Below are 9,884 nucleotides of genomic sequence, written 5' to 3'. Positions count from 1 at the left end.
TCCAGAATTTTGGTACCTATGAAGATGAATAACAATTTTTTTTTTCTCTCTATAAAGTGTTATTTGTGTGTTTTAGCTTTTTAGTACTTAAGGAACTTAAAAACACTCATAATACACGATTTTCTTAATGTCCTTTTCTTATAGGAACATAGGGTTCTTTACATGTATTTAAGCGTTTTTATAAGTAACATGATCAAAAACACTCAAAATACATATTTTTGGTAGTTATTCTGTTTCTCCATAAAGGGTGTTTTACATGCGTTTTAGCGTTTTGGTATGTAAGGAGTTAAAAAAAACACTTAAAGGCAAGTTCTTCGTAAAAGTTGGTTTTATTCCCAAGTTATGTGATTTTTCTGGTTTTTAGTGCTTTGTTGCATATCACGCTCAAAAACACTTAAAAGACGTTTTTCTGATAATGTCATTTAAGCGTTTTTATTGGTAACATGATCAAAAACACTAAAAACACATGTCTTTGGTAATGTTATTCTGTTTCACCATAAAGTGTATTTTGCATGCGTTTTAGTGTTTTGGTATATAAGGAGCTCAAAAAGACTTAAAGGCAAGTTCTTATTAAAAATTGGTTTTATTCCAATGTAATGTGATTGCCCCCCTTTTTAGTGCTTTATTGCCTAACACGCTCAAAAACACTCAAAAGACATTTTTTTTCTGGTAATGTCATTTTTTTCCCACATTAAGCTGGTTTCGCATGCAATTTGGGGTTTTGGTAACTAAGAATGTGAAAAGCACTCAAAATACACACATTTAGTAAGATTGTTCTGTTTCTCAATTAAGAGTGTTGTTCATGAGTTTCAGCATTTTGGTATCTACGAAACTTCTTCATATACACTAGTTTTTGCATTTTTTGCCTTGTGGTTCTTTTGAACTATAAAACACTCATTATACACTTTTCTTGCAATGTCCTTTTCTTTCCCATTATAGAGTGCTTTGCATCAATTTTCGTGTTTTTTATAGGTAACAAGCTCAAAAACACTCATTGTTATCGGTGGTATAGGAATTTTAGATTTATAAATTTATCAGTTATTGGTTATTGGGCAATAAATTTATTGCCAATTATCAGTCATCACTGATAAGGTTATTGTTTCCGATTTATCAGTTATCATGATCAATTTTTTTCGTCATCACAACCAGCTATATATATATATATATATATATATATATATATATATATATATATATATATATATATATATATATATATATATATATATATATATATATATATATATATATATATATATATATATATATATATATATATATATATATATATATATATATATATATACACCACTTTCAAATTTATCAACATTTATTTAGTTCTTGAAGTAATCATATTCATTTCTCTAGTGCTACTTCCAAGTTTCTCTCACTCTATCACTTTATTCTACGACCACCCATCTTTGTTTCTTTATCCTCTTGTCCCATTTCCAACATATGCTATTTCTTAGCTCCATTTATCAATCTTGACTCCGTCATATTCATGTTAATAATCAGATTGGCTCCATTATATTCAGAATTCTCTGATAATTCTCCACTTTTCATTTTGCATGATTATCTTCATGACTGTAGCATCATTTACAGACATATATTTTCTTTGGTCATTTAGCATATAATTTACATAAAATGATATACAAAATTAGAGCTAGTGTGTGTGTGTGTGTGTGTGTGTGTGCAGTTGATAAAGACATGCTGTTGCTACAATGAGACAGATCATTTGTTGTGGGGGCTGTTGAACCACACTTAACAAGCTGAGGGAAGTGTAAAATATGTGGTCATTTATATATTTTGGTTGTGTGCAAGTACTGTGAGACAAGTCATAAAGGTTCACATGACTGCTGTACTGACAGGTGTGACCCTTTTATTCAGTGTGGAGCCTGCAGGGGCTGACAGATGATATGGAGTGTTTAAGTCACTATAACAGCAGTTTTGTTTTGTATCTGATGAAATTTTTAAGGATGCTAATGAAGGTCAGTATTGACTTTTTTTTAAGGAGGCAAGATAAAAGATATTTTGTAGCTTTATTCATCCATATACAGTATGTACAGTATTAGTAACAAGGGGAACCCACCAACCTCCTTGTAATCTCCTAAATTTCATTTTCATCTTCCTTTTTCCATTCTCCCTTTATTGCATATTTTCAGAAGTTCTTATATCCTTACCCACTGTCTTTTTTCTCTTCACCTCCCCTTCCCTTCTGTTCCATTCCCTGGTGATGGCACAGAATTATCAACAACAAGCTTTTGACGGCTGAGGATGAAGCCCGAATCAACCAGGTACAGGCCAGGTCATTAGCAGCAGGCATGGCCGCCGTGCCCCGCCAAGCCCGGGTGTTGAACCTGAGACCAAGCCAGGTAGGTGTGTGGCCTGTACACCTAGCCACTTGTACTTCTTGTGCTTCACTTCCTATGCTGTCACATGAAACATATTTATTCCTTGTTTTCACAATGTTTCACTCTTAATTTTTGTACTTGTGTTGTGCTATGTATGTATGGCAGCATGTTCTCAAAACACTAAGCAACATACTCGTAAGAGGGAAGGAAATGAGGTGGTGATTTATTATTTCTCTTATATGACAATAAAAAAGTTGTCAAAGGCATGTCAAGTTTGTGTGCAGGATTCTGCATTTGAGTGTTGAAGCATGTGTAAATTCACTTGATAAGTATTTAGCTTTTTAAATTGATGTTTGGATGATAATGTGAAGGTTAACATGGCATTGTACTAATCTCCTAAAAAAGGCTGGGAACCATTTGTTCATAATGTGTGTAGGAGCCTCAACGCATCAGGTGTTTAAGCTTTTAGATTACGATTTGATAGGAGGAATTATGTTAAGGTCACATGACCTTGGTTGTCCATGTTGTATAGAATGTTTTCCAATTAAATTTCTTTCAGTCTCCCTATCTTTTTTACAGAGATGTAGTTTAGATATTTGATTCCAAAGTCAGTTAAGTTTTTCTTTTTTCATTCCTGATCAACTCTGTGCTCTTTCATAAGATGCATTGATCTGTGCCTTTTCATAGAAGCATGGTCCATGACCTAGTGACATGCAAGGTTTATTGAAGGGACCTGAAACTGATTACAGTGATGAAATTATTCCTTTGAAAGTATTGATGGCTGATCTCTTTCTATAGGTGAGGGTTAGTGTTCTCTACTGTACCAAATACTGAACTGTCTTTTGTACTATTTCTCCATCTGTATCCTACCCAGTAATGGTAATAGACTGAGGAACTCCCCACCTTTGTTAATTTTTACTAAGTATTGTCCTAGTGGTAATCAGATGCAGCATTGATTTGCTTAGGAGTTGGGTATCTGAGAATGAATGGTTATTGGCACCAAGTGCAGCTCAGTTGTGGGTAACTCCAGTTGTTGGGAGCATTCCATGGTACACAGATGGTGGGATAGTCTTGCCTTGGACTCTTGCAAATGTGTACTATGTCCCAGTGAGTTTTGTTTTTATTTGACATGAATCCCAAGTTTATTTAGGCATTTCAGGGACTTATTGTGGGTGATGGAGATCTCCACAGCACTCTTCTCTTGGTGGGTGGGTAGCTGTTGAAAAATTCATATGAATAGAGATGTCAGATGTAGGTAAAATAGAGAAATGTTGATTTGATTGTGAACTAAATCCCACAACTTATATTATCTTTGATAAGAAAGGTTTCGTTTAAACCATGAAAATTGGATAAATGAAGCTGAGCATTATTTTACTGCAACAAGAAGGCACACAAAGTGAAGGAGATTACATACTTGTCTTTAGTTTGTTGTCCCTATGATGGGGAACTTGTATCATTGTTAAAAGCTTAAATCCTGTAAAATAGCATGGATCCATCTGAATCTTTATTCAGTCAAAAGTTTATATGATGTGTAGACTATTCAAGCTTGCCAGCCTGGAGCCTGGAGCCTGCTTGTTGTAGAGTTGTCCTATGTTCTGTAGATTTGCTTGATATTATAAACAATTATGGTAAAATTTTTGTATACAATTTTGTTCTTTATTTCTGTCAGTATCAGATTCAGTATTTTCTCCATCTTATGGCAGCATATATTTTCAACACAGAGTGAGGGCAGTGTCATTCCTCCTGTCCACTACCCCAACTTCTACTCCCAACACTACCACAGCAATGAGCGGTCTGGTGTGGTGGCTGAGGATTCTTTTGAAGAGGACAATGCTTCTGCTTCATCTGAGCAGGTCAGAAGGTGGATACCAGCAGTACTAGTAGCAGACTGGTGTTACCTTGATGCTACTGCTACATTGCATTATTTGCATAGTTTTTTCAGTTGTCATGGACTTTGTGTAATATGTATAAAAGTATATGAAGCTCAAGAAACTTGTTGATAAGGTTTATGTTCAGCATACAAATTGTAGGATGCAAAGACAAGGATTGAAATATCATTGCCACAATTCCTGACAAAGCATTTGGTGCCACAGAATATTCAGCAATGTAATGTTTGTTTGGCAAACAAACCAGTTTCCCTGAATGATAGCTTTATTTCTGCAGGTTAATACAGTCTCTCTATGGGGGAGAGTTTGGAGACAAAGCCAAGCATATATATATATATATATATATATATATATATATATATATATATATATATATATATATATATATATATATATATATATATATATATATATATATGGTTTGTGAGCCAAGCATACTGATCATTACACTATCATGTGTAGTTTTAATATGTAATTTAGATCAAGGACAGTGCAGTGAGAGAGGAAAAATTATTCACTAGATTTTTTCAGAGAAGTTTTATGACATAAAGGATTAATTGAACGATCAGTATATATATTGGCCCACTAGCTGCATCTCTTTAACACAGAAAGCTTTCACTAATTATCTTGGCCCAATTCATTAAGTGCATCGCTGTTGTGGGAGGGAAGATATGCAGTGTTTCCCTGCCATCTGTGGGAGTTACATTCCAGAACCTCCTGCAAATAGTTAAAATCTGTGAATATGGGAAACCATCCTTATAAGGATCAGAACTACCTATATTTATAGTTTAAATCTTAAACTATGCATCTCACATTTACTAAGCAATTCACTTTAAGACAATAAAAAACAGTTATTATATGTATAGTACATGATATTTTAATTAAAAAATACAGTGCACTATAAAATAAAAGGGGAATAAGTTGATATGTACAATAAACCCTTGATATAATGAACTTCTATTTACCAAATTTCAGGTATAACATCCTATTTAAGGCTGCTGTCTGCTGCCTCTCTCTCTCTCTCTCTCTCTCTCTCTCTATACACATATATAGCAAATTTTCATCTCAAGTGACCCACTCTCCCCCCATATGTGTTCGTTATATCTTGGGTTACTGTAATTTATAACTGAAAGAATAATTTGGGCTCTTTGGGCTGAAAGACTGAGCTGGTGGTGACACCTGGCAACTCTAAAAACTCCCCATTAGTTAGGTTAGGTTAGGGAAAACTCTGCAAATATGCAAAACCATGAATATGTGAGGGAACGCTGATATATGCTATCTCTTATTTGTTGTAGATGTATTCCATTCTATTGGCATAGAATGATAGGAAAATGGCATCAAGGAAGTAGGAATGCCACCAAACTAAGGAAATAGAGAAGTCAAAATTTAGTCATTGCTCTGTTTTGTGAATTGGTAGATATTGTGCCTGGTGGCTCCACTTCACCATTCCTCAAATCAGGGCGGTCAAGTTCTCAACTTAAGCCAAAAGTATTCTAAAAACGTAGCTTAAGAAAAATATGTATTTAGTACAGTCCATGTAATGAAAAGGAACTAATCATGATTAAACAAAGAACTCTATGTTCTCCTTTATGAAAGAGTGAGAAATTCATATATTATAAATATGGGAGGTATATATATTACAGTCCCTGTATTGAAGGGGAACTCATCATGATTGAATGGATAACTATGTTCTCTTTTATGAAAGAGTGAGAAATTCATATATTATAAATATGGGAGGTATATATATTACAGTCCCTGTATTGAAGGGGAAATCATCATGATTGAATGGATAACTATGTTCTCTTTAATGAAAGAGTGAGAAATTCATATATTATAAATATGGGAGGTATATATATTACAGTCCCTGTATTGAAGGGGAAATCATCATGATTGAATGGATAACTATGTTCTCTTTTATGAAAGAGTGAGAAATTCATATATTATAAATATGGGAGGTATATATATTACAGTCCCTGTATTGAAGGGAAACTCATCATGATTAAATGGATACCTATGTTCTCTTTTATGAAAGAGTGAGAAATTAATTATGAGCAAAACAAAGTTTACTATGGAGGTTGTTGTTTCGTTTTGAGGGGCCTGGCTCAGTCTGACCATAACCCTATTCAATCGCTAATATCTCCAGAACTATGTGGCTGATCGTAACAAAATTAGCATCATATGATAGCACACCTCTATCAATTTTATATGATATAGCTTTCATCTCTTCTATTGGGTGAAGTTAACTTACTAAAAGTAGAAGGGTGTCAGAAATGGGATTTCTCAAAAACTACTCAACCAGTTTTAATGAAACTTAAGAGGTGTCATGTTATAATTTTAATAAAATTCCTTACGTCAACTTTGAAGTAGCACTGTACATGCACAAAGTCAAAATTACAACTTTTTAAGTAATTAACTGATCAAGCTCAAATTTTTGTTGGTAATAAGAGTAATACAAGTTATAATGAAAAATCATATGAAATTTGCAATACTACTGTGCATATGCAAAATACAATACAAAACTTTTTGTAAAGTGACCATCAGTTTTCTGCAATTTTCACCAATTTTCTTTTGCCTCAATGAGAGCAGATAGATACCACTGAACACAAATTGAAATTTCCTATCAAGTGGTATATAGCACAACCACTGGGCTCTTGCAGAGTTTTGAGCTAGAGTGATTTGAATATTAGGCAAGTGTGGGGTGCCTGAAGTTGCCTCTCTCTCTCTCTCTCTCTCTCTCTCTCTCTCTCTCTCTCTCTCTCTCTCTCTCTCTTCTTGAAATACCCCTTCCACTGATGCATTACTGACATCTTTGCTCGTTAATTGCCTTCCAAGGCATTTTACTGGTATATTATAACTTTTCTTCATTAAATTGTGTAACATTTGCTGTCTTAGATATAATTTTCTATCTGTACAACATCACCTCTCCTCTAGTAAACCTCATCTTTATTTATGATATGCATGTACAGTATTATGAATAAAATAATAAAAAATAATTAGGTAAAAACCAACTTAAAATTTACTTGATGGGTCCTGTTGATGATGCTCATCAAGGCTAGTGTCTTCTGGTATCAACCCTAAGTCTCTTGAGACCCCCCCCTCAACTTTTTCTTCATTAATTTCTGCAACATTCACAGTCTTAGATCTAGTTTTCAATTTCTAGAACACAATCTCTCCTCTACTAAACCTTATCTTCTTTTCCTCACTGAAACATAGGTGTCTGAGGCAACTTACAATAGCCCCTTTTCCGTTCCCTGCAACTTTCTTTATTCTCATTTTCAATCCAAAGCTGAATGTTGCGTTTATGTGCGCAATGACTTAACCTGCTGTTGTGCCCACACTCTTGAATATTCCGAGTTTTTCACCATCTGGCTACTATTACAGAGTCACTCTCAAACTAAATTTATCTGTGCTGTATACCTCTCACCTAACTCCTCAGACTATAAGAAATTCTTTGACTACTTAACCTCCAAAGTGGAGCACATTCTGACTCACTTCCCTTTTGCAGAGACCTCCATTCTTGGAGACTTCAATGTTCACCACCAGCTTTGGGTTTCCTCTCCCTTCACTGACCATCATGGTGAACTAGCCTTCAACTTTGCTATCCTCCAATTGGTGCAACACCCTGCTCATATCCTTGACCGTTTTAGAGATGCATACTAATCAGTCACTTCCTACACTCATACCTTATATTACTTCCCCCCTGATCTTACAAAACTAACCCTACAAAACTTTATCATCTTTCCTGTACTTTATTTTTAAACACATCTATATGATTTCAGTCTCATATATGTATCAATTTATATCACCTAACCCTATGTGTCATCCCATCCATCTTCATACTCAACTTTATAACAATATAGATATATGTTATTCTGTATAAACCTTATCATATTATGTTTTTATTTATCTTCATGATAGATTTTTCGATTTTAAGTTGTCTATTGTGTTTACTTTAAGTAATGTACTTTTAAATTTTTCATTTGCCTGAAAAGCATCAAGCTTATACATAGGCTGGCCAATAATGTATACCTATCCAATAATGAAATGTATAAACCTAGGCTATAATAAAGTGTTTAAGTGTTTAAGTGATACACCCAATATTCTTGACCTTTTCCTAACCTCTAATCCTTCTGCTTATGCTGTTACCCTATCTTCTCCATTGGGCTCCTCCAATCACAATCTCATATCTGTATCTTGTCCTATTGCTCCAATCCATCCTCAGGATCTCCTAAGGAGAGGTGCCTCTGGTGTTTTGCCTCTGCTAGTTGGGGGGAACTGAGGAGGTATTTTGCTGAATTTCCTTGGAATGACTACTGCTTCTGTGCCAGAGACTGTGTGCCGAGCGCATAACGGAGGTGATAGTGTCTGGCATCGGGCCCTACATTCCTCACTCTTTTTCTCGACCTAAACCTTCCAAACCTTGGTTTAACACAGCCTGTTCTCCTGTTATTCATGATAGAGAGGTAGCTCACAAAAGGTACTTGAGCCTTCCATTACCAGAATCTCTTGCACTTTATATTTCTGCCCATACCTAAACCTTCCAAACCTTGGTTTAACACAGCCTGTTCTCCTGCTATTCATGATAGAGAGGTAGCTCACTAAAGGTACCTGAGCCTTCCATTACTAGAATCTCTTGCACTTTATATTTCTGTCCGGAACCATGCCAAGTCTGTTCTCCAACTAGCCAAAACTCCTTCATTAATAGTGTCAAAATCTTTCAAGATCTAACTCCCCTCGTGATCTCTGGCACCTAGCCAAAAACATCTCCAATAACTTTGCTTCTTCTTTCCCTCCTTTATTTCAACCAGATAGTACCACTGTTATCATATCTATCTCTAAAGCTGAACTCTTTGCTCAAACCTTTGCTAAAAACTCTACCTTGGACAATTCAGGGCTTGTTCCTCCCTCTCCTCCATCCTCCATGCTACCTATTAAAATTCTTCACAATGATGTTTTCCATGCCCTTGCTGGCCTAAACCCTCGGAAGGCTTATGGACCTGATGGGGTCCCTCCTATTGTTCTCCAAAACTGCTCCTCTGTGCTTGCACCTTGCCTAGTCAAACTCTTTCATCTTTGTCTATCAACATCTATCTTTTCTTCTTGCTGGAAGCTTGCCTACATTCAGCCTATTCCTAAAAAGCGTGACCGTTGTAATCCCTCAAATAACCATCCTGTTGCTGTAATTTCCTGCTTATCTGAAGTTTTTGATGCATCAACAGGAAGATTCTTAAACATCTATCACTTCACAACCTTCTATCTGATCAACAGTATGGGTTCCGTCAATGCCACTCTACTGGTGATCCGGCTTTCCTTACTGATTCTTGATTATCCTCTTTTAGAGATTTTGGTGAATCTTTTGCTGATACCTTAGACATATCAAAAGCTTTTGATAGAGTGGCACAAAGCTTTGATTTCCAAATTACCCTCCTACAGCCTCTATCCTTCTCTTGGTAACTTGATCTCGAGTTTCTTTTCTGACCATTCTATTGGTACTGTGGTAGATGGTCACTGTTCTTCTCCTAAATCTATTGACAATGGTGTTCCTCAGGGTTTTGTCCTGTCACCCACTCTCTTCCTATTATTCATCAATGACCTTCTAAACCAAACTTTTGTCCTATCCATTCCTATGCTGATGATACCACCCTGC

The 9,884-nt window shown here is 35.5% G+C and overlaps 1 long non-coding RNA gene across 1 annotated transcript; it reads right to left on the bottom strand.

Annotated features, from left to right (window-relative positions):
- Positions 1–2,025: 2,025 nt before the first annotated feature.
- On the bottom strand, positions 2,026–4,043 carry LOC135110860 (uncharacterized). Its single transcript, XR_010273465.1, has 2 exons — positions 3,766–4,043; positions 2,026–3,567 (listed from the first exon to the last, which is right to left on the bottom strand). It is a non-coding gene; the product is annotated as an uncharacterized LOC135110860 (long non-coding RNA).
- Positions 4,044–9,884: the final 5,841 nt, after the last annotated feature.

This window comes from Scylla paramamosain, chromosome 21, assembly GCF_035594125.1.
Source record: "Scylla paramamosain isolate STU-SP2022 chromosome 21, ASM3559412v1, whole genome shotgun sequence".
NCBI classification, from domain to species: domain Eukaryota; kingdom Metazoa; phylum Arthropoda; class Malacostraca; order Decapoda; family Portunidae; genus Scylla; species Scylla paramamosain.
This window is presented reverse-complemented; position numbering and strand designations above follow the sequence as displayed.